This window comes from Vidua chalybeata, chromosome 15 (assembly GCF_026979565.1).
Source record: "Vidua chalybeata isolate OUT-0048 chromosome 15, bVidCha1 merged haplotype, whole genome shotgun sequence".
Taxonomy (NCBI): Eukaryota; Metazoa; Chordata; class Aves; order Passeriformes; family Viduidae; genus Vidua; species Vidua chalybeata.
In genome coordinates this window covers 210,363-237,874 of record NC_071544.1, presented here as the reverse complement: position 1 = coordinate 237,874, position 27,512 = coordinate 210,363, and the positions used below count along the sequence as shown (strand labels likewise).

General features: G+C 42.8%; 1 long non-coding RNA gene across 2 annotated transcripts; it reads left to right on the top strand.

The window, feature by feature from the left end:
• The first annotated feature begins 305 nt into the window (after positions 1-305).
• LOC128795624 (uncharacterized) lies at positions 306-15,821 on the top strand. 2 transcript variants are annotated; one of them, XR_008433598.1, is made up of 3 exons: positions 306-3,494; positions 11,979-12,131; positions 14,254-15,821. It is a non-coding gene; the product is annotated as an uncharacterized LOC128795624 (long non-coding RNA). The 2 variants fall into 2 exon arrangements; XR_008433597.1 differs by having other exon boundaries at positions 14,035-15,821.
• Positions 15,822-27,512: the final 11,691 nt, after the last annotated feature.

Sequence of the window (27,512 nt, the reverse complement as noted above, 5' to 3'; positions counted from 1 at the left end):
GAGTGCCAAGAGGCACCCAGCTATAATAACCTTTGCTCTGTGGTCCTTGTCTCCTATTGTCCTTTATTAAACTTTTAAAATTTTCACGGGAGAGTGAACGTGTTTTTCACAACTATTAGTCAAGGTCTTTTTCTTATAAGGTCATGTTCTGAGTTCATCTTTCTCATTGGACCTTGTGCCCCTATACCTGGCTGCATTTGCCCTGCTCAGGGGTCTTTGGAATCTAGCCTCTGTACCTGCACCATGCTTGTTATTTTTGTTATTAAATGTGAGAAATTATACTCACTTCCAAAAATTTAAAATTTTTATTAAAACCTTATCAAAAAATACAACAGAAGACTGAATAGAGAAAATACTACAGTGCCAGCAGCAGAGGATTTTTTCCCACGATGTGCTCATACACACAATGGATGTTCTGCCTTTTAACCCTTTTGGCCCCTCCCAAAGTTCTGTCCATCGACTCCTTCTTCACTGTCCAGTGGTGAGATCACTTTCTTACATCTTGCTTGGAGGTCAGGCATTGCCATAGTAATGAGCCGACCTGCCCAAGAGAACAGTGCAAAAGGGAGGGAACATTACGATAAATCTATAAAACTTCTCTTAGCATATATATAATATTTGCCCTTCAATTGTGAGAGTCAATCATTGCATTACTCATTTATCACATTAAAGTTTTTATTTTCCGGGCTAGTTCAATTGTTCCCATCCCTCTTTATTAGCTGGCTCCTCCCAGCTAATCTGAGCAGGGGGATCACAGTGGGTTCCTAAGCGCATATCTGGCACCCCAAGAACAGGGACCTCACACTGAGGGACCTCCTTGGTTTTGGTTTGGCTGAATCTTGGCAAACTGGTATGACTTTTTTCTCTGCTGTGGATTAAATCTTAAGCTGATGTTACTGGAAGCCGCCTCTCGGACCTGGTTTGGTTCTTCTGGATGCCTGCTCTAAAAAAGCAGGTAAACAGAGAAAAGGATACGCTTATTCCCGCCTGATCCTCCCTTTACCGGGTGGGAATGCCCACCTAATCCCGATTAAAAAGGGAATAAAACTATCTAGACCTCAGAGGAATGTTTGTGGACTATTTAAAATACTTTTAGCAGTCGACAGCACAAAAATCCAAAAACGTGAGTGTGAAAAACGCCAATCATTTGGTTTTTAAAATTTTAAAAGTTTAATAATAATAAAATGGTTATAAAAATAGTAATACAATTAGACTAATAAAAATTTAGAGTTAGGACAATTACAAGTCCATAAAAAGCAAAGAATTACGGACGTCTGGATGCTGTTGGGCCCTTAAGCCCGATAAGCATGCCTTGTGAAAAAAGGAATAACCTTAAAAGCAATAGCCTGTTGCATATCCATACATCCCATACATGATGCATAAATTCCTTGCAAATTAAGAGCTTTTCTGGTTTTTATCAACTTCTTCTCCTTAATCCTGGTGGTTCCATAAAGACGGAGAGAAGGTGGAAAATGTTTGCCTTTTCCAATAAGGAGGCCGTAACTCTTTATGGGCCCCGTCCCTGCCATCTCTGTGCGAAGAATTTCTTGATTATCTCATCTCCTTCTTGAGCTGGTTAAAAGGTATCTTACATAGTATAGTTTCTATTTTAACATTGTGTTATAACCTAAAAATACATTTAACACACTACTTGAGAGAATTAATATAGCATAGCTTTCCAACATTACACATATAATATTCATTGTAACATTTGCGAAAAGCCAATCATAAAATATGCATTTTTCACAGTGAGTTAAAAAGCTTCCTAAAATGGGTGTTGCAAAACTTTCTTGCTGCTGTCCGGGGAGAAACCCCCCTGCTTCCACCACAGCTGCAGCAGCCCGCAGCACAGCACCGCCGGCTGCCAATACGGCCCTGCTCAGCACAGCAGAAAATGGCACAGACTGTGGTGTGTTCTCTCCGGGATTTTGGGATTCTGTGGGGGTTGCCCTTTATGACCTGGCAACCAAGGGATAGTCTCTCGCGGTTTGTCTGCTCCCTGCTTTCCACATGGTTTTCGAAGCACTTAAGGCCGAAAAGCTCCAACTCCCAGCACCTGACTCCTCCCCTACCCTGCCAGTGCAGCAGGACTCCGGGCGGTCTGAGACCATCCCGCCACAGCGACCCCTTCCGAAACTGGGACTGCTTCCAGCCCTTCTAACCCTGGGGAGGGAATTCGAGAGCAGATCTTGTTGCATACACAGGAGCCAAAGCTTTTAGCTACTCCTGCTCTCTCATTTTCTCTCCCTTGTCACCCCTCAGATTGCCCTGGAATGGGATACGGGGTTGAGAATGCCCCTGAGTGCAGACAAAACCTAGACAGGGTGTTATAAATACATATTATAATATTGGGTTTTTTCAAATATTAAAACAAATGCTAAATGCATAATGTTAAAGAAACTTTGCTATAAAGATACCGTTTTTATTTCTGCTATTAGCTGAACTTAGACACAGTAGTGAAATAGCTGACATAGTTATGCTTGTGGTTCGAGCTGCCTGCCTGGTTGGGATAACATCCAATGAACGTATGATGAAGACCCCTGCTACTGACATGCCAAACTATCAGGGTCTACCATCTGTAGAAAGTACGGACCAAAGCCCAGGCTGGAGGTGATAACGCACTAAAACCACAGCCAAGAAATGCACATGCTCTAAAAAGGTGGACCCAAGGAGGAGCCATGCTAAACAGTTCTTGGAACATGTAAACTAGTTTGGGGAAATGTTTAAATATGCATTATTGTTTATGAATATGCAATAGGCTGATGCAATAGAAAAGGTGTGTAAAAGGTGTCTCCAAAATAGCAGGTATGCTTTTGGCTCAATGCCACATACCCAGCCGTTAAACTTTGCTTTATTTTTGTATCCTATTGTCCTTTATTAAACTTTTACATTTTTACAGGAGAATTAGCCTCATTTTTCACAACAGTTTACTCAGCTACCCTGTATTCCCTTCTGCCTCCTCCACTCGGGATGTGAGACGGCGGTGGCCACGTCACCTTGGACTCCTCTCCCCCACCTTCCCCTGTGCCTTTGCTACCCCAACCCCCTCCAATTCATCTGAATACCCTGTTGCATTGCCTGCTAATGACTCTGCTAATATGTACTCCTTTCGAGATGATATGTCGCTTCAGGTTTCACCCCTGAGCTCCACCCTCGCTGCCCAGGGTCCTGATGCTCCTGCTCCAGACTACAACTCCCAGCATGCCTTAGACCACGCCCCTCCTGGGGAAACCGGAACCACACCCACCACAGTCCCGGAAGCGCTGATTCCCAAAATAGTGGCGCTTATGCCAGCCATGTGAGCAGAGGTATTGGAGGACAAAAACAACATTGTGCCTGCACCCCCTCCTCCTTGGAAGAAGACATCACTTCTCCTGGATCCAGTGATTCCATCGATCCATGGCAGAAGACCCGGCTAACCACGGTAAAAAACAGCAGGGAGAGGATTGGCCCTACATGGAAACCTCTAGCCTACAGGGATATAAACGGACTGAGTAAGGCCGCCAAAAACTACGGAGGAAATTCTTTCTTTAACAATCTAATGCAAGCTACTTTCTGTATATATCCTTTAACCCCTCATGATTTAAAACACCTGGTGACTGTGCTGCTATCCCGACTAGAATACACTCTGTGGGAGAGGGGTTCAAAGAGACTGTTAATTCAGCTGTTGTTTGTTGAGGACCAAGCAGGGTCGGTGTAAAGACTACAACACCTTGCTGGAGAAGAGCCATATTCCCATCCCACTGAGCAGGCTGCAAACATCCTGAATGCAGTGCTTGATGATATTGAAAATGCAGCAAGGAGAGCATTCATGCCAGTGCCTGATAGTAATACACCTGTTTTAGACTTTGTAATTATAAAGCGAAGGCCTGGCAAACCACGCATAAAGCTGAATTCTTGGCTTCCCTTCACCAGAGTTATTCACAGCAATTGTTATTATTGTTATTATTCATCATATGGATAGTATACTTTTTGCAGCTGGAAATAATTCGTCTTTAGATGCAACTTTAAAAGCCACTATCACAGTTATCCAACAGGCAGGGCAGACCATCGCAGAGGAAAAGATACAACAGACATCACCCTAGAAATATTTGGGACTCAAAATTCACTCTCAGATGGTACAGCATCAATCATTGCAGCTAAATGAGAAACAACACTCTGTGATAGATGAGGAATGCGATAGTTGACTCTCACAATTAAAAGGCAAATATTATATATATGTTATGAGAAGTTTTATAGATTTATAGTTACGTTTCACTCCCTTGTATTGTTATCACAGGATGGCCTGGGTAGTCGGGGCATTTGGGAGGGTTGGCTCATTACTATGGCAATGCCTCACCTCCAAACAAGATGTAAGAAAGTGATCTCACCACTGGACAGCAAAGAAGGAGTCGATGGGCAGAATTTTGTGAGGGGCCAAAAGGGTTAAAAGGCGGAACATCCATTGTGTGGATGAGCGCATGGTGGAAAAAAATCCTTTGATCCCGGCACTGTAATATTTTCTCTATTCAGTCTTCTGTTGTATTTTTTTGATAAGGTTTTAGTAAACATTTTAAGTTTTTGGAAGTGAGTATCATTTCTCACAATGGAGGCTCTTTCCAGGATATACACCTTACCCTGGTGACCCTAGGAGTTTTCAAAAGAGGTGCGCCCCACCACAAGTCTGGTGGAGTCTATTGGACCCTCTGAGGACCACCAGTGGTTGTAGGTTGAAAGCGCAAAGACACCAGGAGACTGGATAAAGAAAAGAGGGGAAGGGGGGTGAGTACCATCCTCGTAACTATTTTTGGCCAGATTGTACTCCATAATTCTGGTGTATGAAAATCAGCTTCAAACAAGTAATACACAGGACCTGTCCTGTTCTGATGAAGCATCAGGATATTGGATGGCTGAAAGGAAAAAAGAACAGCAGGACACCTGGAGGGAGGAAAATGAGCACCCTGTAGATGAGGACCCCAAGGCCTGCGGGATGCATGAGACTGAAGGATTTGTGTGGACTTGGGAGTTGGGATGACCACATTTTTGTTGGGACAGTGAGCTGCAGTGGGGTTCCCAACCTGCCCACACAAAAGGAGTCAGTGTAAGACTCCAAGTGGTGTGGCGGCTCACACAGCGCCTGGAGCAGGGCTGACTCTGGTGCGCAGCCAGCTCTATAATTTCCAGAGGCAACCAAGGCCGAACCAAGGAAGGAAAGTCAGGGTAGGCTGGCTGCCAAGCTGAATCGCGGTGGGGTGGATCCATTGAACCAAGTGGGGGAGTCGAGGCAAGCCAGCTGCCGAGCCGACTCACAGTGGAGTAGAGCCACTAAACTGAGCAGGGAAAGTTGGTGAGCTGGCTGCCAAGCCAAATCGCAGTGGGGCAGAGCCACTGAGCCAAACCAAAAAAAAGTTGGGGTGGGGCCACAGTTGAAGCTGAGCCGAGTTGGGCCAGGGGCAGGGAGCAGAGTTCAACCTTGGGACTAGAGCACTGAACGGAAGAGGAAAGGAAGGGCAGGCACCAATCCGGTGATATGGAAGTCCCTGGATCTTATGTGGTTTTTTTAACTTGTCGCAAGAGGTTTTTTTGGTTTTTTGTTTGTTTGTTTGTTTGTTTGTTTTTCCTCTCTCTTCCCTTTCCTTCTCTTTCCTCATTTCCTTGTTTCTTTTTCCCCCCCTTTCCTGTACCCTTCTTAGGGAGGTAGGCTCTGTCAGGAGGGCCTGTGGTTGGAAAGGCGGGCTCTGCTGGGAGAGGGCCTGTGATCAGCCGGTCAGGATGGGACTATGGGCAAGTAGGGAATCCCCAAGGGGAGAAAGAGAAATTGAGGAGGTACCAATAGGTATACCCCCAAAGAGCCCACTGGCAAGGAAGCTAGCCCGGTGGAAATATGACCCCAATACCAGAGATAAGGATGAGCTCAAAACGATTCAGTACTGCATGGTAGAATGGACCAGAAGGGAAATTAGGAGTGATTATGTACATTGGCTGAGATATGGATCAGACGAAGGGTGGATTTGTCGGGCATTAAACATAGGACTAAGAAACCATTCAATCAGGAAGAGAGCAACTATGCTGCCTGCTGGAAGGGGGAGACTTCACCCTCGAAGGTGAGTGTTTTTAAGGTATCAGAAAACAAAGACTGGGATCTGTTAGAACACTTCTTCCCCCCCGCACCTCCAGTAGCTCCAACTGCACCTGCCCTGCGCCCTGATGGGCATAGCCAAAACACCAGAAACAGAGTGGCGCAATGAGCAGAAAGCAGATCGGGGAATGGGAACCAAGCAGTGGGATTATGTCCCCTGAGGGAATTACCACTGGGTGGGGTGCAGGGAGGAATTGGATTTGTAACTGTACCTCTCAGTTCCTCTGATGTAAGAATGTTCAAGAAAGAATTAAAAGGATTACTAAAGGACCCCATTGGATTAGTGGAACAGTTAGACCAGTTTCTGGGGCCCAATATTTATATGTGGGAAGAGATGCAACCAATAATGACCATGTTATTCACACCAGAAGAAAGACACATGATCCAGGTGGCTGGGATACAGATATGGGAAAGGGAGCACATGCAAGGACCTCCTGGGGACCTGTAAAAGCCCACAGTACACCCTAATTGGGACCACAACAACACTGGGGGAAGGCAGGACATGGAGGAATATAGAACATTAATTATAAGAGGTATCAAAGAGGCAGCTCCATGAAATCAAAATGCTCGTAAGGCTTTTGATGAGCAGCAAAAGGGTGGCTAGAAAGACTAAGGAGAAATATTAGGCAATATTCAGGGGTTGACCCTGATACAGTGGCCAGACAGATGTTAATAAAGTTAAATTTCATCACTCACACTTGGCCAGATATATGGAGAAAGTTAGAAAAGTTACATGGTTGGCAAGAAAGGATTAGAAGGATTTTAAGAGAGCCACAGAAGGTGTATGTAAAGAGGGACGAAGAGAAGGCCAAGGCAAAAGCCAAGGTAACTGTCATTAGGGAAGGAAACCAGCACATAAAGAACAACCCATGTAAGGGAGGGGAACCCTGAATGTGAGAAGATAGATGGAGGGGGGATGCAGCTCCTTGGGACTGGACACAAAAAGGAGAGTTTGGGAAACAAGGGAACCTAGGACCAGTTTGCTTTTACTGTAGAGAGAATGGGTATATCAGAAAGAATTGCCCCCAGAGGGAAAAGGACCTAAGGGTCTATAATACTGAGCAAAAAGAAGAAGTGGAAGATTAGGGGTGTCAGGGGCTGTACCTCCTGGGGACAGAATACCATCAGGAGCCCTTGATAACTCTAAAAATAGGTCCCCAGGAGGGAGAATTTGAATTCTTAGTAGACACAGCAGCTGAAAGAACTTGTGTTTGTACAATTCCAAAGGGGTGCAAAAAGAGTCAAGATACTGTGCAAGTAGTAGGTGCAGAAGGGGAAGGGTTCAAAGTCTCAGTTATAAAGCAAGTAAAGTTTGAAGGGACAAATAAAAAAGTAATTGGGGATGTCCTATTAGTTCTAGAAGCAGGGTGCAATTTATTAGGATGGGATTTACAGGTGCAGTTGGACATTGGAGTACTCCCAGAGGAAGAGAAAATGGTAGTTAAGCTTCTCCAATTAAGGGAAGAAGATGAGGAGAAAATTCATAAAATATTGTAGGCAAAACTGAAAAACCGAGGTAAATTAAACATGAAACTTATAATAATAAAAATAGTTAATGAGAACCATCCAGTTCAGGTGCGACAATACTGTCATGATCCGCTAGAAACAAGCAGGGTGTCGTGATGGTTTGTTTACTGATCCTAAAAATAAAAAAGGCAAACAGCACAGGACCATCAGTTTAATCACAACAAATGCATCTTCATTTCACCAACAGCAAATGCGATAGAGGGGACAGAAAGGAAATAAAGGATAGGAAGAAAAGAGGGGGAAGGGGCATATAGCTACCACTGTCGAGATGAGTTCCTCAATGGGCCAGCCACATGGATTCGCCATCATCTGTGGGAGTTAACCAAAGTCATCCCAGAAAGTTGTAGTTTATATAGTCTTTAGCCAAAGCGAGTGGCATCTGGCCAGAAGGTGGGGAAGATTGATGGGCCATTGTGAAGACACCCCTTGGTCTGTGAAGCAGGTGCAGGCATGCAGGGACAAACCACCGCTTGTCAGAACTTGTTCCAATGCAGTGTTCTGTGGAAGCACAGCGAGTGCACCTGCTAACAGGCACTTGGCAAGCATCCACCTCGGCCAGGACAGAACTCCTGTCAGAGGTCTTCAGGGTCCTTGCAACGATCGTGAGCGAAATGAAGGAAACTTTGGACCATCTCTTACAAATACCCACTCTCCCTAAAAGGTAGATGAGAACTGCAGCTAGTGATCCAGGACCTACTCGAGAAGAGGACCTTAGAACCATTATGTCCCCCCATAATAACCCATATTACCAGTAAAGAAGTCAGAGGGGACTTACAGGCTTGTCCAAGACTTGAGAGCAGTGAATAAAAGAACAGTGAATCGATACCCAGTAGTGCCTAACCCCTATACACTACTGAGTAATATCCCCCCAGTACACCAATGGTTTAGTGTGATAGACCTAAAAGATGCTTTTTTGGGCTTGCCCACTAGCAGATGAAGGTAGAGATATATTTGCCTTTGAATGGGAGGACCCCGATTCAAAGAGAAGGAACAGCTTCTGTGGACTAGGTTACCCCAAGGGTTTCCTGAATCCCCAAATCTATTCGGTTAAGTACTAGAAGTACTACAACTGTTCTCCATCAAACATGAGAAAACTTATCCAATATGTAGATAATTTGCTTCTCTCAGGACAGGAAGAAAAAGAAGTTCAGGAATCCACCATAACATTCTTAAGTTTTCTGGGAGACCAAGGACTTTGGGTATCAAAAGGGAAACTCCAATTTGTAGAGAGGGAAGTGAACTGCCTAGGACATGTGATTTGTCAAGGGAGCCAGTGACTGAACCCTGAGAGAATTACGGGGATAGTCTCACTTCCACGGCTAAAACTAAGAGGGAAGTTAGAAGGTTTCTAGGCTTCTTGGGATATTGTAGGCTATGGATTGAAGGATACATGCAGGCCATGCAGTTCTTGTATGAAAAGTTAGAAGAGATTAGGTGGGAAAAAGAAGATGAGCAACAGTTTGAAGCTTTAAAGCAAAAATTAGTCAGTGCACCAGCACTGAGTCTTTCTGCCTTAGGCAAACCCTTCTATCTGTTTGTAGATACAGAAAAAAGGGTAGTGCATGGAGTATTAGCCCAGGACTGGGGAGGATCCAGGAAACCAGTGGCCTGTTTATCAAAATTGCAAGACCCTGTCAGCCAGGGGTGGCCAACCTGCATTCAGGAGGTGGCAGTGAGCACCCTACGCAAAAGAAAGCAAAAAATTAACCTTTGGGGGGAAATTGAAAATATATACCCCACACTCAGAAGTATCTTAAGCCAAAAGTCTGAGAAATGGCTCACTGATTCCCAAATGCTACGAAGCCATCTCAATAGATAATGATTTAGAGCTAATTGTGAGTAACCTACTCAACCCTGCCCAGTTTTTATATGGAAAACCAGGTAAGGAATTAATACATTATTGCCTAGAGGTTATAAACTATCAAACTAAAGTAAGATAGGACCTAACGGATCAACCACTCCAAGGAGGGAAACGATTGTACATTGATGGATCTTCACAGGTAATCCAGGGGCACCAGGTACTGGGGTATAGTGGATGAAGGGTCAGTAGCCATAGAAAAGGGAAAGTTACCTTCCAACTGATCAGCCCAAGCATGTGAGTTATATGCCCTAAAACGAGCTCTGGAAACAATAACACAGAAAAGAGGAACAATATATACAGACTCAAAATAAGCTTTTGGAGTAGTGCATACCTTTGGAAAAATTTGGGGAGATAGGGGCTATAAAATTTAAAGGGAAAGGGACCGATCACAAGAAACTTATTTCAGAAGTGTTAGGAACCTTACAATTACCAGAAAAGGTGGCAGTAGTATATGTTAAAGGACATCAAAAAGCGGCGACTCAAGAGGCACAAGGGAACAATTTAGCAGATTTAGAATCTAAAAATACAGCCAAATCAGGGACAGAAAAACTAATGATGGTATTAACCCCCATGAGAGAAAGGCAAGAAGTCCCTGTATTCAGTGGGATGGAAGAGTAAGGACTCCTTTAAATAGGAGAGAAGAAAGATCACGAAGGGAAGTGGAGATTAGCAGATGGGAGGCAAATGTTGAATAAACCCCTTGCCAAGAAAATGCTAGAAGGCATATATGATACAACACATTGGGGTACACAAGTGCTGAGTGATCAGTACCTAAGGGACTGGGGCTGCATAGGAATTTTTGGAATAGCTAAGCAAGTAACTGAATGGTGTGTGATATGTCAACAAGTGAAAAAGAAAGTCATGAGGAAAACACCCAGAGGAGAGTGAGAACTAGCCTTACGGCCTTTCAGAATATCCAAGTAGACTTTACTGAGCTTTCCCAGGTACAATGGTGGAAGTTTTTGCTAGTGATGGTAGGTAACTTGACTTATTGGGTAGAGGCGGTACCCACTGTTAAAGCCAATACCAATGTTGTGAGTAAAACACTTCTAGAATTAATCATCCCCCAATATGGGATGGTAAACAGGATTGATTCAGACCAAGGGACTTATTTCACATGTAAGATATTGCAGAAAGTTATTCAAGCCCTGGGAGTAAAATGGGAATGACACACTCCATGGCATCCACAGAGTTCTGGTCATGTTGAGAGGATGAATCAAACTCTTAAAAGAACTCTAGTTAAGCTGATGATTGAAACCAGATGTAATGGATGAAATGTCTCCCTTTATCCTTGTTAAGAATTACAGCCCAACCCTGGTCAGATCTGGGAGTCTCACCCTATGAAAGGATGTTTGGCTACCCTTCTTGACCTCGCCTCAGAAAGTTGCCACCTATGAAGAAGGGGAAGCCAATGCCAAGACATATGCTATGTCTATAGCACAATCCTTAGAAGGGCTAAGACTTAAAGGGCCAATTCCTCAAAATACCACCCTGGATTTCATAATCCATCATATTAATCCCAGGGATTGAGTAATGATCAAGTCACGGAGAGATCAGCCTCTAACCCCTCAGTGGGAAGGTCCCTTTCAGGTTCTGCTCACCACCCAACCAGCTGGGCAAAGTGCAGAGCAGGGATGCACTCATGCCGACAGAATTAAAGGCCCGGTGGAAGAATCCAAAGAATGGAAGGTAACATCCAGGCTGGGTGAAACGAGATTGACTCTCAAGCAGAGACCAAAAGACAACCAGAAAAACAAGATGCCCAAAAAGTAGAGTCAAGCTTCCACCCACCAGCTTGAGAACTGTTTTCCTGTTTTAATGGTGAGAATTACAAGCATCTGAAGTACACAAGGGACCCTTAGAGGTAATGGGGCAGCTTCCTTAAGAACCACAAGTAAAGTTAGACAAGGAATGGAGGGCAAGATCGGGTTGGCCCCTTTGTTCACTACCAAGAAGATTCCATAGCCCTGCTGCAGGTGGCAACCCTGTAGGCCTGGTAAGGTAGGGACAAAAAGGCCATACCAGACTTCTGTTATTCCTCAATTGTCTTTTAATACAAAAGGGACTAGAGGGCAAGACCGAGTTGGCCTCTGTACTCACCACTAAGATACACTGACTATGGGTAGCAACCCCATAGGCAAGGTAGATAAGAGTCAAAGCCATATCGGACCTCTGTAATGTCCTTTTGTTCATTCCAAATAAGTGTGTCCAGGGAAAACCTGAGATTTCTTTCTTTGGTTGCCACTGTCCTTGCCCACATCAACAGATGCTAGCATGACTCATTCAAGAGAAAAAAAAAAATTGAGGTAATTGTTTGAGCCAAATTACTTATAGAAAAGGAAAAGGAGGGTTTGTAATAGATGAGGAATGCAATAGTTGACTCTCACAATTAAAAGGCAAATATTATGTATATGTTAAGAGAAATTTTATAGATTTATAGTAATGTTTCACCCCCTTGCATTGTTATCACAGGATGGCCTGGGTAGTCGGGGCATTTGAGAGGTTTGGCTCATTACTATGGCAACACCTGACCTCCAAGCAAGATGTAAGAAAGTGATCTCCACCACTGGACAGCGAAAAAGGAGTCGATTGTCAAGACATTGGGAGGGGCTAAAGGGTAAAAAGGTGGAACATCCATTGTGTGGATGAGCACATGGTGGAAAAAAATCCTTTGATCCCGGCACTGTAATATTTTCTCTATTCAGTCTTCTGTGGTATTTTTTTGATAAGATTTTAATAATCCTTTTAAATTTTTGGAAGTGACTAGCATTTCTCACAACTCCATGATTTACAAAAACTATTAGGAAAATTAACTGGGTCAGATCTCTGCTGGGAATTACTAATGAGGATTTGTTTCCATTGTTTGCTTTGTTAGGGGGGGATTCTGGGTTAAAATCACCAAGGCAGTTAACTGATGAGGTAAGGGATGCCTTAAATAAGGTATCCCATGCCATTCAAACTCATCAGGCACACAGAATGAATCCAAACTTAACATTCCTGATAGCTATTTTGGGAAAAGGACCCCAACCCCATGCCTTAATTTTTCAATGGAACTCCGAAGCATCTGATCCTTTATCAATTTTAGAGTGGGTTTTCCTACTCCACCAGACTGGTAAAACTATAACAACTAAGCCAGAGATGATGGCTCAGCTTATAAGAACCAGGTCATATTTACTTCCTCTTGCAGGAAAAGATTTCTCCACTACATTCCTACCTACAACTACTCTATATCTAGGGTGGCTATTGCAACAGTCGGAATGCTTGCAAATTGCACTCTAAAATGTTACCAGGCAAATTTCAATCAGTTTCTCTAAATATAGGCTGTTGCATTCCTCCCTTAGGCTGATTCTTAAATCTTTAAAAAGTGTTGTACCCCTTGATGCACTAACCAACTTCACCAATGGATCAGGACAGTCCCATAAATCTGTTTAACTTGGCAAAACCTTATAACACATAATTGGGAATCTAACACTGAAACAGTAGAAGGTTCACCACAAATAGTTGAATTAGCTGCGGTTGTTAGAGCTTTTTCTAAGTTCACATGTCCTTTTAACCTCGTAACTGATTTTGCTTATGTTGCACGCATCGTCGAGAGAGCTGAAAATTTGTTCCTAAAGACAGTTTCTGATGATCAGTTATACTCTTTGCTTAAAACTTAATTTTGTTTCTTTCTCAGAGACAGCATCCCTATTTTGTCATGCATATCTTTCTCACACTTCCTTACCAGGATTTCTATCCAAAGTCAATAGACAAGCCAATACCTTAACTATGACCATACACACTACACTTCCAAACATCTTTAAGCAAGCACGGCTCAGCCATGCATTCTTCCACCAAAATGCACCTGCCCTAATACCCATGTTTAATATCACTAGAGATCAACCTAGAGCCATTGTCACTACATGTCCTGACTGCCAGAAATATTCTCAGCCATCTATTGGGGGAGGAGTAAATCCTAGAGGGCTTCACAGTTTACAAATTTGGCAAAGCAATGTGACCCCTTATGCGTCTTTTGGTTGCTTTAAATACATACATGTTTCAATAGACACTTTCTCAGGAGCAATCTTTGCCTCTGCTCACATAGGTGAAGTGGCAAAAGATATTATTAAACATTTTCAACTTTAAGCATCCCACAAGAAATAAAAACAGATAATGGGCCTGCCTATGTCTCCCAGAGAACACAGCAATTTTTAAATCTGTGAGGGATCAAACATATCACAGGCATTCCACACTCACCCATGGGCCAATCAATTGTTGAGAGAGCACATGGGTCTCTTAAATATCTGCTAGAACAACAAAAGCCAAATAGGAATGTTATCCCCAGTTGAAAGGCTTGCTAAGGCCACATACGTGTTCAATTTTTTGAATAGTTCCTAAATGGAACCAAATCCCCCAATTATCAGGCATTTCTCTAACACAGCAAATTAAAGGAGAGACTTCCAATGTTAAAGATCTTGAAACAGGCCAAATTATAGGACCCTTTCCTCTGATTCCTCCTGGGCAAAAGGGTATGCTTGTATCTCTCTAGGTAAAGGACCTCGGTGGGTTCCAGCAAAGAACATCATGCCATATCTGCAGCCTCTGCAAGATCACCAAGAAGCTCTACAGGAGGAATCCTGAGAAGAACCTGCAGAAATGATACCTTGAGGCTTGCAAATAACCATCTCTCATTTCCTATCTGTTGTTAATTAATGCCACTATTTTCTTAACCCCTTAAACATTATTAATTTTTGAGTTTAACCCACAGGTTGTTCCACTGGAAATGGCTCCTAGGAGACTCCTGTTCACTATACCCATCCTGATCGATGCCGTGCTCCTCGCTAAGACCTGGGAAGTCCCACAGCAAAGAAAAATGTCTGGGTTACATTAGCTAACATCACCAAGCAGGAAACCCTGTGTCTGTCAGTAGCCACCCCTGATAACCCCTTTTCCACCTGCTTAGTGGTGTTATCAATGGATGTGTGGCCCTTAAACAAGGATGCCATCCATGTTTTGCTTCCTCACAAGGAATGGATTCACAATCCCATTGATAACTGGGATTACTGGGCCAGGAACTTACCACATGTACCACTAGAACCCCAAGAACTGGAAATTCTAGGCTCTGTAAAAAAGTATTTTTGTGTTAGATTTCATTATATCAAAATTACTCCCAATTTATTATATACTATCATTACTGCCGATGCTATAACAAAGCAACCAGATACATTGTGGGATGTTTCCCCACATCATGCAGTTTCTAAAAATGAAAGTACCTGGTGTAACTACACCCATCATTTCCTGGTCCAGTGTTTTCCCATTACAGTTACCACCTGGGACATTTCTCATTTGTGGAGACAGAGCATGTTCTGCCATTCCATCTTGCATTAAGGGCAGGCCATGTAGCTTGGGGAGGCTTACTGTACTAGTGGTACAGGATATGCCATATGACCAAGCCCCAGGATTGGCTTCTCCCAGTCAGATCTCTTGTAATGCTGCAAGCATTTCACTGGCCAGATCCCAAGGAGGCGTGGAGTTCAGACCAATGAGAATATCCAGACCAGGTCTTTCAAAATGCCCTTTATAAGGGGGGGTGGGGGGTGTGGAAAAGAAATCTCTCTGTTGCCACACAAACATCTGGGGGTGCGTTGTGTCTTCGTCTCCTTGCCCCTCACCCCTGCCATGTGCAACCTAACATGTAGTGACCTCCGAAGTGATCAGGACTCAGCCATAGCCTGGCACAGAGCAAAGGAGACAGACGGCCAGCTGGTTTTTGGTCTAGAACTGAATTAATAAACAGCCTGAGAGCTGGGAATTGGAGTAAAACCCGGACAACAGGACATCAGAGTCTGGATTGGTGCTTGGAACCGGAGGCAGCCTGAGAGATGGGAACAGCATAAAAGGAACGATGTAAAAACCAGACTTTCGGTGAAAAATTGGGATTCACTGGCTAGACAGTGGTGTGAAAAATGTATATTTTATGATTGGCTTTTCGCAAATGTTACAATGAATATTATATGTGTAATGTTGGAAAGTTATGCAGTATTAACATTTTAATAATAGACTAAATGTAGTTTTGCAATTAAAATTAAGCTTTAGTAGTTAAAATAGAACCTATGGGTGTGAGATAAGATAATCAAGAAATTCTTCGCACAGAGATAACAATTACAGAAACCACTAAATTTTCCAGAGGAGAGGAATTTATGGCTTTCCTTATCAATAGAAATGAACTTCCTCAAGCCTGACTTAGACTCGAAGGCGCCTGGGGATTAACAGAAATTTTTTTACAAGTACCAGACGAATGTCTTGTTTTAAATAAAATACATGCATAATCATGAAGTGTTTTGTAAATGCAACAGGTTACCCCTCTTAAGGGGTAAATTCTCTTTTAATGGGGTCCTTTTTCCTGGCTCATTTTTTCCAGAAAGCGGTACCCAGCCCGGGCTGTAACTCTTTGCTGTTATTGTCTCATTAATTGTCCTAACTCTAATTGTCTAACCTTTATTACTATATTCGTATTATTATTTTATAACCATTTTATTTTTATTAAACTTTCATAAATTTTTAAAACAAGTGATTGGCGTTTATTACACTAGTAAAAACCCCCTCAGCAGACAGCAGAAAGTACTGCGAGGGTTTAAAAACCTGTTCTGTGGACTAAAATTACAACCGAGACCATGGAAGCTTGGATATCAGGACCAGAAAACACCGTGATAAAGGTATTGATTTTCTTCTTTCTAAAAAGAGGGATTTTTTTCCCTGGGGAGAGAGGAAACCCCGGCTGATGCCAGCATTATCCAGGGAGCGGGTGGGATGGATTGCGAAATCCAACCATGTGGAGAGATGGAGGTCACCACAGCCCAGGCTTCTCCGAGATGCCCTGCGCCCTCCCCAGGCTGCAGTAATCACTATGCAGCCACCTCGGGCTATCATATCGCTTACCCAGGTGGGCACACCATGCCGCCCTGCTTGGGGGAACAGACCACGTGGTGGGTGCTTCTGTCCCCCCAGGGCTGCTGTGCTACGCAGCCGCTCCCATCCCTCCCGGGACTGGGAGAAACCGCGCGGCCATTGCTTTGTCCTACGTGATCCATGGGATCCACCCCACACCCTTCTCGGCCGGCCTGGCAGCACCCCCCATCCAGCTGAGGTCATGGGGAGGGGTCCCGCCCCTGATCCGGCCTCCGTGGGACGCAGACACATCTCCGAAGGGAGTGGCCCCACCGCCGAGCCTGCCTCAAAAGAAGGCTGCAGAACTCAGAAGCAAAGCATGGGAGAAGCATTTGCAAAGGTGCTGCTCAGGAAAAGGCAGTGCAGGGAGACAGGCGGGGTTGTGGCACCACAGGGGCAGAGACGGTCGAGTCTGCCCAAAGAGATGGAGTCGAACACACGGGTTGCAAGTCTGACAGCAGCTGAGGTCAAGACACACTGTCACCCAGACAAGTGAGAAGCCAGCAACTGCTTGCAAATGGAAGGTAAAAAGCAAACAGACATTAACTTTCCTTCCTTAGAAAGCATTACAACCACGATACCTCCTGATAAATCAAGGTTTTCATGTTACAAAAACTCTAATGAAGACACTGAACGGTTGCCATACAAAAGTTATGGTAATGTACAACTCTTTGTAAAATATGCATTAGAACTCATGGTACAATATTCATTATGGATGTTTGAGTTTGTTAGAACCAAAATTAACAAGCTCATCATCAGTAAGGTGTTATATTTCTGCCTCAGACAATTAATGCTGTATATCAGGGAAGCATTAGCATGTGTATTATTATGTATTTGTTATTGTTGCACTGTTTCAAGAAGGATGGGTAAGATCCAGGGGATATCCACTAAGATACTGTGAGAGATGGTCCGAAGTTTCCTCACGACTGTCGCAAGGACCTTGAAGACCCCTGACAGGAGTTCTGGTCTGGCCTAGGTGGACACGGATGCTTGCCCAGTGACTGTTTGCAGGTGCGCTCACTGTGCTTCTACAGATAATTGTGTTCAAACAGGTTGTGGCAAGCAGTGGCTTGTCCCTGCGTGCCAGCACCTGCTTCACAGGCCAATGGGCTCTACACAATGGCCCATCAATCTTGCCCACTTTCTGGCCAGATGCCACTCACTTTGGCTAAAGACTATAAACTGTAACTTTTTGGCAAGACTTTGGTGCACCGCCACGGATGACAGCGAATCCATGTGGCTTGGCCCATTGAGGACCTCGTCTCAGACGGTGGTAGCTATATTCCCCTTCCCCTCTTTTCTCTCTATTCTTTATTTCCCTTTTCTGTCCCCTTTATTGCATTTGCTTTTGGTACCTAAATAAAGGTGCATTTGTTGTGATTAAACTGATGGTCCCCTGCTGTTTGCATTTTTGCACTTTTGGGATCAGTTAACGAACCATCACAACACCCTGCACGAGCAGATCGTGACAGATACCCATAGCAAAATTAATTTATCACAGACAAATTTCAGTTGCAAAGTTCTTCAACTGACATTTTGTCACTTGTCATAATAAAAAAAAAAAAAATGAAAGTCAATTATTAAATCACTAACAAAGTTTCCAGCTTTTAACAAGCCAATAAGGGAGTATTGCCTACACTGTGATTCATATTAAAATTTTTTCATTTTGTTTTGCAGTAGATATTAATACAAACTTGTTTTTATACAGGGAATCTCTCCCAACCAAGTCAATGGCCTGATCAACCTATGAACCTGGCTGGTAAATATTCTGGGGGTGGGGGGGAGGGGGGATAGTTAACCCTTTTCATTTTGAGACAGGCATAGAGGCTTTATCTGGAAGAAGCCCTCCAGGTTTGTTCATAATGAAAACAAAACCTTTCAGCAACCCCCTACCTTATTAATACTGTTAAGAAATGCATGCTTTATTTCTATTTCTACCTATTATACAAAGAAAAAGGGGAAAAAATGTTGGAAGGTTGGAATTAAGGTACACCCCCCTTTTTGAGTTTTGGGTGCTGTCATGTTCTTAGGTTTTAAAATAAGTCATATAACAGTACAATATTCCTATGAAATCCAAGGTAAAGGACACTGGATAGCATTCTGAAGTCTCTTCAACAGAATAATGGATGACAAATGGCCACCTACCTCATGGACAATCAATATAACAACTCATTGACAAATTATTTCTCATATTTACAAACTGTTTTCCTGTTTACAAACTGTTTTACTGTTTACAGATTGTTTTCTGTGTGTTGGGTTCTTCAAGGGATAAATGGGTTACGGGTTGTTTTTAATAGCTGGGCTTTACTATAAGGGTTAAATGGGTTAAAGGTTGAATGGTTTTTGGTTTTTTAAAGTTATAACATATAAGCATTGTGCCTATGGCCTGAGTCCTCCCCCAGGAGGCTTCTGTGCAAATTTGACCATGCTGTCTTTTGTTGTCCCATTTGTAAAGGGCCCCTTCAGATGGGTAACAGAAAACAAATTACAAATTTTATTAAACAAAGAAGGGTGAGATGTTACCAGATATCACATACCAAGCCCCAGGATTGACTGACAGGGGCTTCTCCCAGTCATATCGCTTATAATGTTTGCAAGCATTACACTGGCCAGATCCCAAGGGGGCATGGAGTTCAGACCAATGAGAATATCCAGACCGGGTCTTTCAAAATGCCCCTTTTTAAGGGAGGGTGGGGAAAAATAAAGCTCCCTGTTGCCATACCAACTTCTGGGGATGAGTTGTGTCTTTGTCTCTTTGCCCCTCACCCCCCCCCCCTGCCCCACCTGCAGCCTAATATATTAACACCTGAGATTTCCCCAGTTTGTGAAAAAAAGGCCAGACATAAGAGATTTATCCATCAATTCAAATCAGATTGCAAAGACAAAATTCACTTTTGGAGTAAAGGAAAAAGAATGGCAGCCTCAGTATTGGCACCTGGGGTTGCTACAGCAAAAGCTTTGAAAATGTTAGGCAATCTAAGATGCTGGCTAAGTAAGCAAACCAATGCCACGTCTCAGGCACTGAGTGAGCTATTGACAGATGTAGACAGTATCAGACAAGCTACCCTGCAAAATAGAGCTACAATTGACTTCCTGCTGCTAGCACAAGAACATGGTTGTGAAGATTTCAAGGGCATGTGTTTCATGAACCTCTCAGATCACAGCAAGTCAATATACAAGAGCATCCAAGTTCTAAAAGAGGGAGTCAGAAAACTACAAGTGGAAAGTGATGAAGACTGGCTAAAAGGACTGTTAAAAAAATGGAACGTATGGGGTTGGGCTTTATCTTTGCTCAAAACGGGCTTACTAATTTTTGTAGTTGTTGTATTTATGTTGTTTTGTAAGTTTTCTGTTAAGAGTTTAAGAAATCTTTACAAAATATTTTTTTAAAGACGGGGAATTGTGGAGTCTCGTCCTGCTGAGATCTTTACCACAGATGCTTTTACGGAGGGCCACAGACGGTAGCAGACAATGTACTAGTTGGGTCACAGTGGGAATCGTGGGTTCTTGGGAGCCAGTATGCTAATAGAACCTTCCTATATTTGATCAGGTTTCCAGTTTTCATTCACCGTTAGTCAAGAGCATTTTCTTATAAGGTCATGTTCTGAGTTCACCTTTCTCATTAAACCTTGTGTCCCTATACCTGGCTGCATTTGCCCTGCTCAGGGGTCTTTGGAATCTAGCTTCTGTACCTGCGACATGTTTTTTATTTTCATTATTACAGTTTTTATTTTCTGGGCTAGTTCCATCATTCCAGTCCCTCTGTATTAGCCAGCTCCTCCCAGCTAAGCCAAGCAGGGGGATCACAGTGGGTTTAGAAGCCCATAGAATGTGGCTTCAAAATCCTACAAGCAGTTCTAAACCTCTCAGGTAATGATTTCCTCAGCATATTTCAAACTTAGCAAGCAGACACCACAGTTCACACTCCATCCAGTTCTCCAGGCTCATGGGAGCAGTCACTTCACTGTCTTGTTTGTAATTTGAAGATTACACTTGTACATATGAATTTTGGAAAACTCAGGTCATATATTTAGGTTCAAATAAGCATAAACCAGAAACTTGGATATGAATAATCAAATTTACACAAAGAGGACATTGATGTGACCCTTTCAAAAACAGCTGAGTAACTGCAGCAAGAGCGGACATTTCTCCTTGCTGCCAGGATACAGCCTGCCAAAGGACATCACCATAGACACTTCTGCAGAAAGAAACTTGTAGTGGTTTTAATTGGTATCAACTTTGTACTTTCTGTTTCTTATTATGGGTGTGAATGAATACAAAACTTCAAAACAAAATTTCACTGAAATTAATGAGTTCTGCGTGACAAAAAAGAACTTGCTAACGTAACATAAAAGTGAGGAAAAATTGGTGGAAATTACTCTGAAGCTCAGTTGAAAAGTTAATGAATTTCAATGAACCCAATTATTGACACAGATTCTGAGTTTCATCAGTATCCTGGCCAAAGAGAACCACAAGCAGAACCTCATACAAAGAAAGAGTGAACCTGAATTTCAAGGAATGCAAGACTGGAGAAAGCCATGGAAATGATATATAGATGATAGCACAACTGTGCCTTCTCACTGTGCAATGCATGATTCCTTCTCCCCATCCCTGAGTTCATTTCTTTATCCTTCATGATGAAAGGAGCACAACTGTGGTCAGCAGAACCACAGAGGATAACTGCTAGAGCCAAATGGAAGAAATTATATATTCATGAAGTGCAAAGTGAGATATTAATTCAAAAACAATATTCTGCTTGGCAGCTACATGACAGAACACAGGCAGGTGCAGTTAAGAAAATATGAAAGTCATCTAGGACAGCAGACAGGGACATCCTGGGGAAGAAGCATGTTTTTCTAGGACTTTCTCTGGGCAGCTGGGTTGTTTAGCCTCTCAAAGGAACTTTTTGATCTCTCCTGGCAATAATTACCAGCTTTGCTGGTAATTACTCAAAACTTTGCAGATGAGAATTCTGTTTTCTCACTTTTCAGTCAACAAATTCCTCTTTTGCACCATGCCTAAACTTTTCAGAACTGAGTGAAAAATAAAACAAATGCAGAAAGTGATAAGCAAATCATCCAAGGAGCAAAGTACAGGCACAAATCAACAGAAATCTGAATCCAGTTAGGCATTTTCTGCTTTCTTGCACAAGTAGGACAGTCTTCTCCCTGCTGCTCTGGCAGAAGGGAACTTTGAAGATTATCCACCAGCAATCTTACACAGACTTTGTTGTTCAGACAATTTTTTATACTCTAGAAACACACAGAGAGATTGTGGATGCAATACTCCCCTGAATGCCTATGCTTACCAAGGGGCCCGGAGCTACCACTATCTCCAGCTGTAACAGAATAGCTCATTGCCTGAGGAACCGAGGATTATGTAGAGCAGGCTCAGCTGCTCCCCATGCTAAAATTTCAATACTACTACTACTAGGGTAGTATTTGCTTTAGGGAAATAAACATTTAGCTTTGAAAAAATTACATGATAGGTACAGACAGGTATTATTTGCATGGTCATAAGTATTTCCAAGTACTCTTCAGAAAACAAAACCAAAGTATGCAGAACTGGCCACAGAACCAGCAACTGTATTTTAGCATAAAGGCATCATTATAGTGACGTAGATTGGGACAAGACAGCAGGGCAGAGATGTACAGCAGCTCACCGGGACATATGATTTGCAGGCCTGGGAGCTTACAACAACATGACAACGTCATATAAACCCATCTGCACCTTTACTCAGTGTCATGGGGCAGACTGACACCATGTATGTAGAGTCCAAGCACCTCTCTTGCAAAATAGAAAATTACTTCAACAAGGTTTACAAGTTCATCTGCATTTTGGTTTTGTTTTTACTCATTTTAATTTCTCTTCCTTTTTGAGCAGTAGTGTTTAAATTCAGGTTTAAAATAAAATAATCACATAATCAGAGAGAAAAATATGCAATTGTATTATTAAAGTTGATAGACAATATATTTAAAGAAGGTGTTCAGAACATGATTCTCACCAAATTTAGCATCAAGCTAGTTTCAGGAGGTAGCCAATTTTTAAATTAAAAAAATCAAAATCTAAAATAAGACATGGAGCAAAAGAGGGGCATAATCAAAATAAAAATATATGAAGAAAATATGCAAGACTGCATGCAAAAAAATTGTTTTAAAAGGGATGTTGCAATTTCAAAACTAACAACATGAGAAGGAAAGAAAGAGTTAAAATATCTTTTAAATCTTAAACACTATATAATGAAACCATAACCATAAATAATGAAACCATTTAAATGCAAACAAATGAAGCCATATGTCATCATTTCCTCAGTCCTACCTTTTGACATGCAATTTGAAAATCTCACTCTTGCAACTTGTATGAAGAGAAATCCCCAAATGGCTAAGGATCTTCAGCACTACAAGTGTTTGCTGGGTGAAACCTTGGTGAAGGATCATGAAGTTGCCAACAGAATTTTTTTTTGTTTTTAACCTGAAACTTCTTATTAGGTACTTGATTTCTGAATACAAAAATCAGTGCCATCTCTAAACTGGGCAATGTAATTGTGTGTAAAGAGGTGCTCACACAACTTTGAAGCAACCTGTAGATGAGAGTGGGGGACACTCTCAGTTTATATTACACCCTTTCTGATCTGATGCCTGCATTGTGACATTAAAACATTCCATGGAAATCATTAGTGGGTTTGTACAAACTCTTTTTCTCTTAGCCCTTAGACAATATTTCTTCTAAGCACACTGTTGGATAAGGAAAAATCACATCTAGGGATGACTTAGAATTTTAAAAATAAATCACAAATCAAGGCAAATAATTGCCAAACCATGGTTTGCCATAGTCAGATCAAGAACTCAGTCTGTCATCTTTCACAGCATCATAGAATAGTGTCAGTTGGAAAATACCTTCAAGATGTTTGAGTCCAGCTGTTCCTAAGTTAACTGCCACTATGTGATATTCAGACACCAAAGGCAGGAAAAAAAGTCTAGTGATTCCCCATGTCTGTATGTCCTTCAGCACAGGCCAAGTCACAACGTCTGCTCAAAATCACAGAACAGGACATAACAATATAACAAATATAAATAGACCCTTAAAAATCTAGGGAATTTCAACATGTGGAACTACATTTCTCAAAGCTACTTATGAAGTTGGTTTGACTTTTCTTTTAAATTACTTTAAAACAGCTGGCTTTCAGTTTTACTATTTCTTCCTGCCTTGACAATGTCGTTTTTCCCTTTGTATTGGTTTTCCATGGCTTTTTTTTTCTCGGTAGTGGGGGGGCACAGACGTGGCTTCTGTGAGAAGTTACTAGAAGCTTCCACCATGTCTGGTAGAGCCAATCTCTGGCACCTCCAAAGATGGACATGCCACTAGCCAAGGCTGGGCCAATTAGAAATGGTGGTAGTGCCTCTGTGATAATATATTTAATAAGAAAGAAAAACCAAGTTTGTGATGCAGTTGTAAATTTACAGTCACAGAAGAGTGCAACATAGAGATAACATGGGGAGAACAAAGGAGAACAACATGGGAACACCAAGGCCAGTGGAGAAGGAGGGGGAGGAGGTGCTCCAAGCACCCGAGCTGAGATTCCTCTGCAGGCCATGGTGAAGACCATGGTGAAGCAGCTGTGACCCTGCAGCCCATGGAGATCCACAGAAGCAGAGATCAACCCACAGCCCATGGAGAGGTACCCATGCCAAAGTGGGTAGATGCCTGGAGGAGGCTGTGATCCAGTGGGAGACCCATGAAGAGAGGGCTTCTACTCCCAGGCTGGAGCAGCCTGTCCTTAGTGGCCTGCACCCTGTGGAAGAGTGACCCACGTCACAGCAGTTTTAGGAGGACTGCTACCCATGGGAGGGACTCAAATTGCAGCAAGTTGGAGGGAACTGTTACTCATGAGATGAAGCAACATCAGAGAAGTTCAGAGAGAATTGTCTCCCATGGGAGGTACTCCATGGTGCAGCACGGGAACGACTTCTGTCCCTGAGCACTGGGAGAAGTTACGGGTGATGGGCTTACCATAACCCACATTTCCTGCCTCCTTCTACTGCTGAGGTAGGGGGTACAGCTGGGAAGGAGAGAGGGGTGGAAGGAAGGTGGTTTTAATGGCTTGTTTTACTTCTCATTATCCTGCTCTGATTTTGTTAGCAATAAATTTACTTTAGATCTCTAAATTGAGATCGTTTTGCCCTTGATGGAATTAAGTGAACAATCTCTCCCAGTTACTAACTCATAAACCTTTAATTCTATATACTCCCCTCTGTCCAGCTGCAGAGGGGTATGAGTGAGCAGCTTTTGTGGGTGCCTGACCTCTGGCCAGGGTCAAACCACAACACCCCGTTAGCCCAATAAGGATATGGCTGATGCTAGAGGCATACAGGAAGCCCAAGGGACATGGCACACCCCTTGGCTCAAGGACTTCAGCCTTTAGGTGGCTGAGAGCCATCACTTTCCTCAAAAACCAACTACCAACAGAGGCTCCTCTGCCAAGTCAAACAATGCATCATCTGGGGCACTGCAGCCATCAGCTGGCCTCTGTGTGTGCGGCACCGCCCAGAGGCTGCAGGACCAGGGGCACATGTGAGGTGGGGGGCTCCTGCCCAAAGCTTCATGCCAGGATGGAGATCCCAGAATAACCTACCAGGGGTGCTGAGCAGCTGGGAACAATAATTACAAAGTTGTCTTTAATTAGGTTATACTGCAAATTTGTTCTCATGCACATGGGAAACAATCATCAGAGGAAATGTATTACTGTAAAAGGTGTGACATTTGAAAAAAAATAAAATTCTACCCAAAAATAAAGCAGTAAGACAAAATGCTACCAGAGGAAGCTACTATACAGAAACGCCCTCAGAAAATAGCAGCCTAGGAAGCTTTACAAGCTAAATATCAGCACTGTGGTACAGAGTTAAAGAACTAATGGGTTGTGTATCTCCTTCACAGAAGAAAATCTTTTCAGTATAGCAGTAAAGATGCATATATACATCTGCCATAAATGTTTGACAACTGCATGTCAGCTTGAAGTCAGCAGGCTGAATTGAGCCATCATTTTGAACCAGTCTCTATTTCCATACATAGGTAACACTACCCTCTGCTGTAGGAAACCACAAAGTACCTGGCCAGTGAGCACTGCAGCCAGCACAGCCACCAGCTCCAGGGAAGCCTCTGGACACCATGTCCTTCTCACCCCAGTGGCAAATCACTGCTCTCCCTGGTGAGCCAAACTTGGCCCATCCCAGTTCCTGCCCTGAAGGTGCTGTGCAGGGTGTGTGGGCAACACGGATTTCCAGGGTTCCCATGGTTCTGGCACCTCAATGCAAAGTGCATTGACTTGCATAGCTTAAAGTATGTCTGTAATTAACTACATTCAGGCCTTTGCTCTTGTTTCTATTAACTTATAATTTATGCTACTTATAAATGATTTAAAAATGAGGTTCAGTCTTCTGAACCTCATGCCTCATTCTGTTCCTTGTTCAAATTGCAAAGTGATCTGAACCAAATATTTACTCCCTAGAAGGCTGAATAAGAAATATAGTTGCCCTGTTGCAATCAACAGTCTAAAATCCATGTCTAAGCTCAGCCTGTGCCCTGCAGAGCACAGGCCAGGGCTGCTGAAGCATAGCCTCTTCCAGGGTATCTCAGCTTGTGCTGAAAGGTCTGTCCTAACCCCTCAGATAGCCTCTTCTTTCCACCAGGATGGCTTACAGCATGCAGACAGCAGAGAGCACTGCCTTCTGCCTTCCAAACATCTAGGAATTCCCAACTCCCAGGCTGAGGACATGCAAGAGGGACTAGCTGCAGCAGTGTATGTATGTGCTCGTGGGGTAAGCAAGGAGAAATTCAAATAAAAAGGTCAGTCATACTCCTAGTACCTGGAGCTTCTCTGCTAGGAAATGTCATGTTATCTAACAGTCTGTTTCTCTGGCAGCTCTTGCACTTGAAGGCATGTGAAACCACACACCTTGACATGGGTCAGGGCAAAAGGAGATGGCACCAAATCTTTCTGAGTGTAAATGAGATTAAGAAAACACACTCAGCCTAGCAATCCTTTCACAAAAATCACATTTGCTCATCTACTGATCTTCCGAAACCCTCTCCATACAGAAGTATACATCACTGCTCTGCTTTCAAATTCTACAAAAGTCTGCAACAATTCTTTTACATACAGATCAGTCCAACTGCCAGCCAAGAGTGGCTTGTCCCTTTCTCTATGTCCCTTTTTATGACAACCCCAAGCCACAGCGTTGAGTCTCTTATGTTCAGTGAAGACAAGAAAGCCTTAGACTACAAAAATTGCCCAAATATTTAAAGCTGAAATAAGCCATCAAAGAAACCTATTGAGACAGGAGATTGAGCACAGGGAAGGTATTTCACTGGGTAATACATAGTTAAGCTGGGAAAATCCTTCCTACAGCTGTTGCAGGTAATAAATACACACTGGGTCAAAAAGTGACCAAAAAATCCTCTTAGAAAAAAAAAAAAAAAAAAAAAAAAAAGAAAGCAGTGCATGAAGTCCTATTAAATTCTTACCTGTAGAATTCAATACATTTCTAGATTACTTATCTCTAGAGATGAGGAGTTTATTGAAAAAGTACCTGGATATGATTGCCATGCTTTAACAGTCTTTCTATGACATCTGATATCCACATCACCTAAAACAGGCTACTGAGTCTAAAGGGCATCTGAGCTAACCCAGTAGGGCAGCAGCACTCATGGCCAAGAAACAACATTTTAGAGATTGCACAGTTAGAAAGAACTGAAGAAAATTACACAGCTGCAAAGCTTCTGTAAAAATAGGCAAGGGTTTCTGTAAGTCCCAGCCCCAAGTGTATCTATAAAGAACAGTTAGTAAATGACATTTGAATTGCTGTAGTTATTATGCATCACACCCACTTGTTCCTAATTCTGGTAGTCTTCAGTCAAAATTGAAGCACCCTTCATTGAATTCAGTTTATTTTATTAGAAATGGAAGTAAAAGAAGGAGAATTATGGGTATTTGAATCCTGAGAAAGAGTATCACCAACTCTAGGATTTAACACCCTGTAAGAAATACAGGTGACTTTATACAGTAGGTCAGTGTCCCATAGA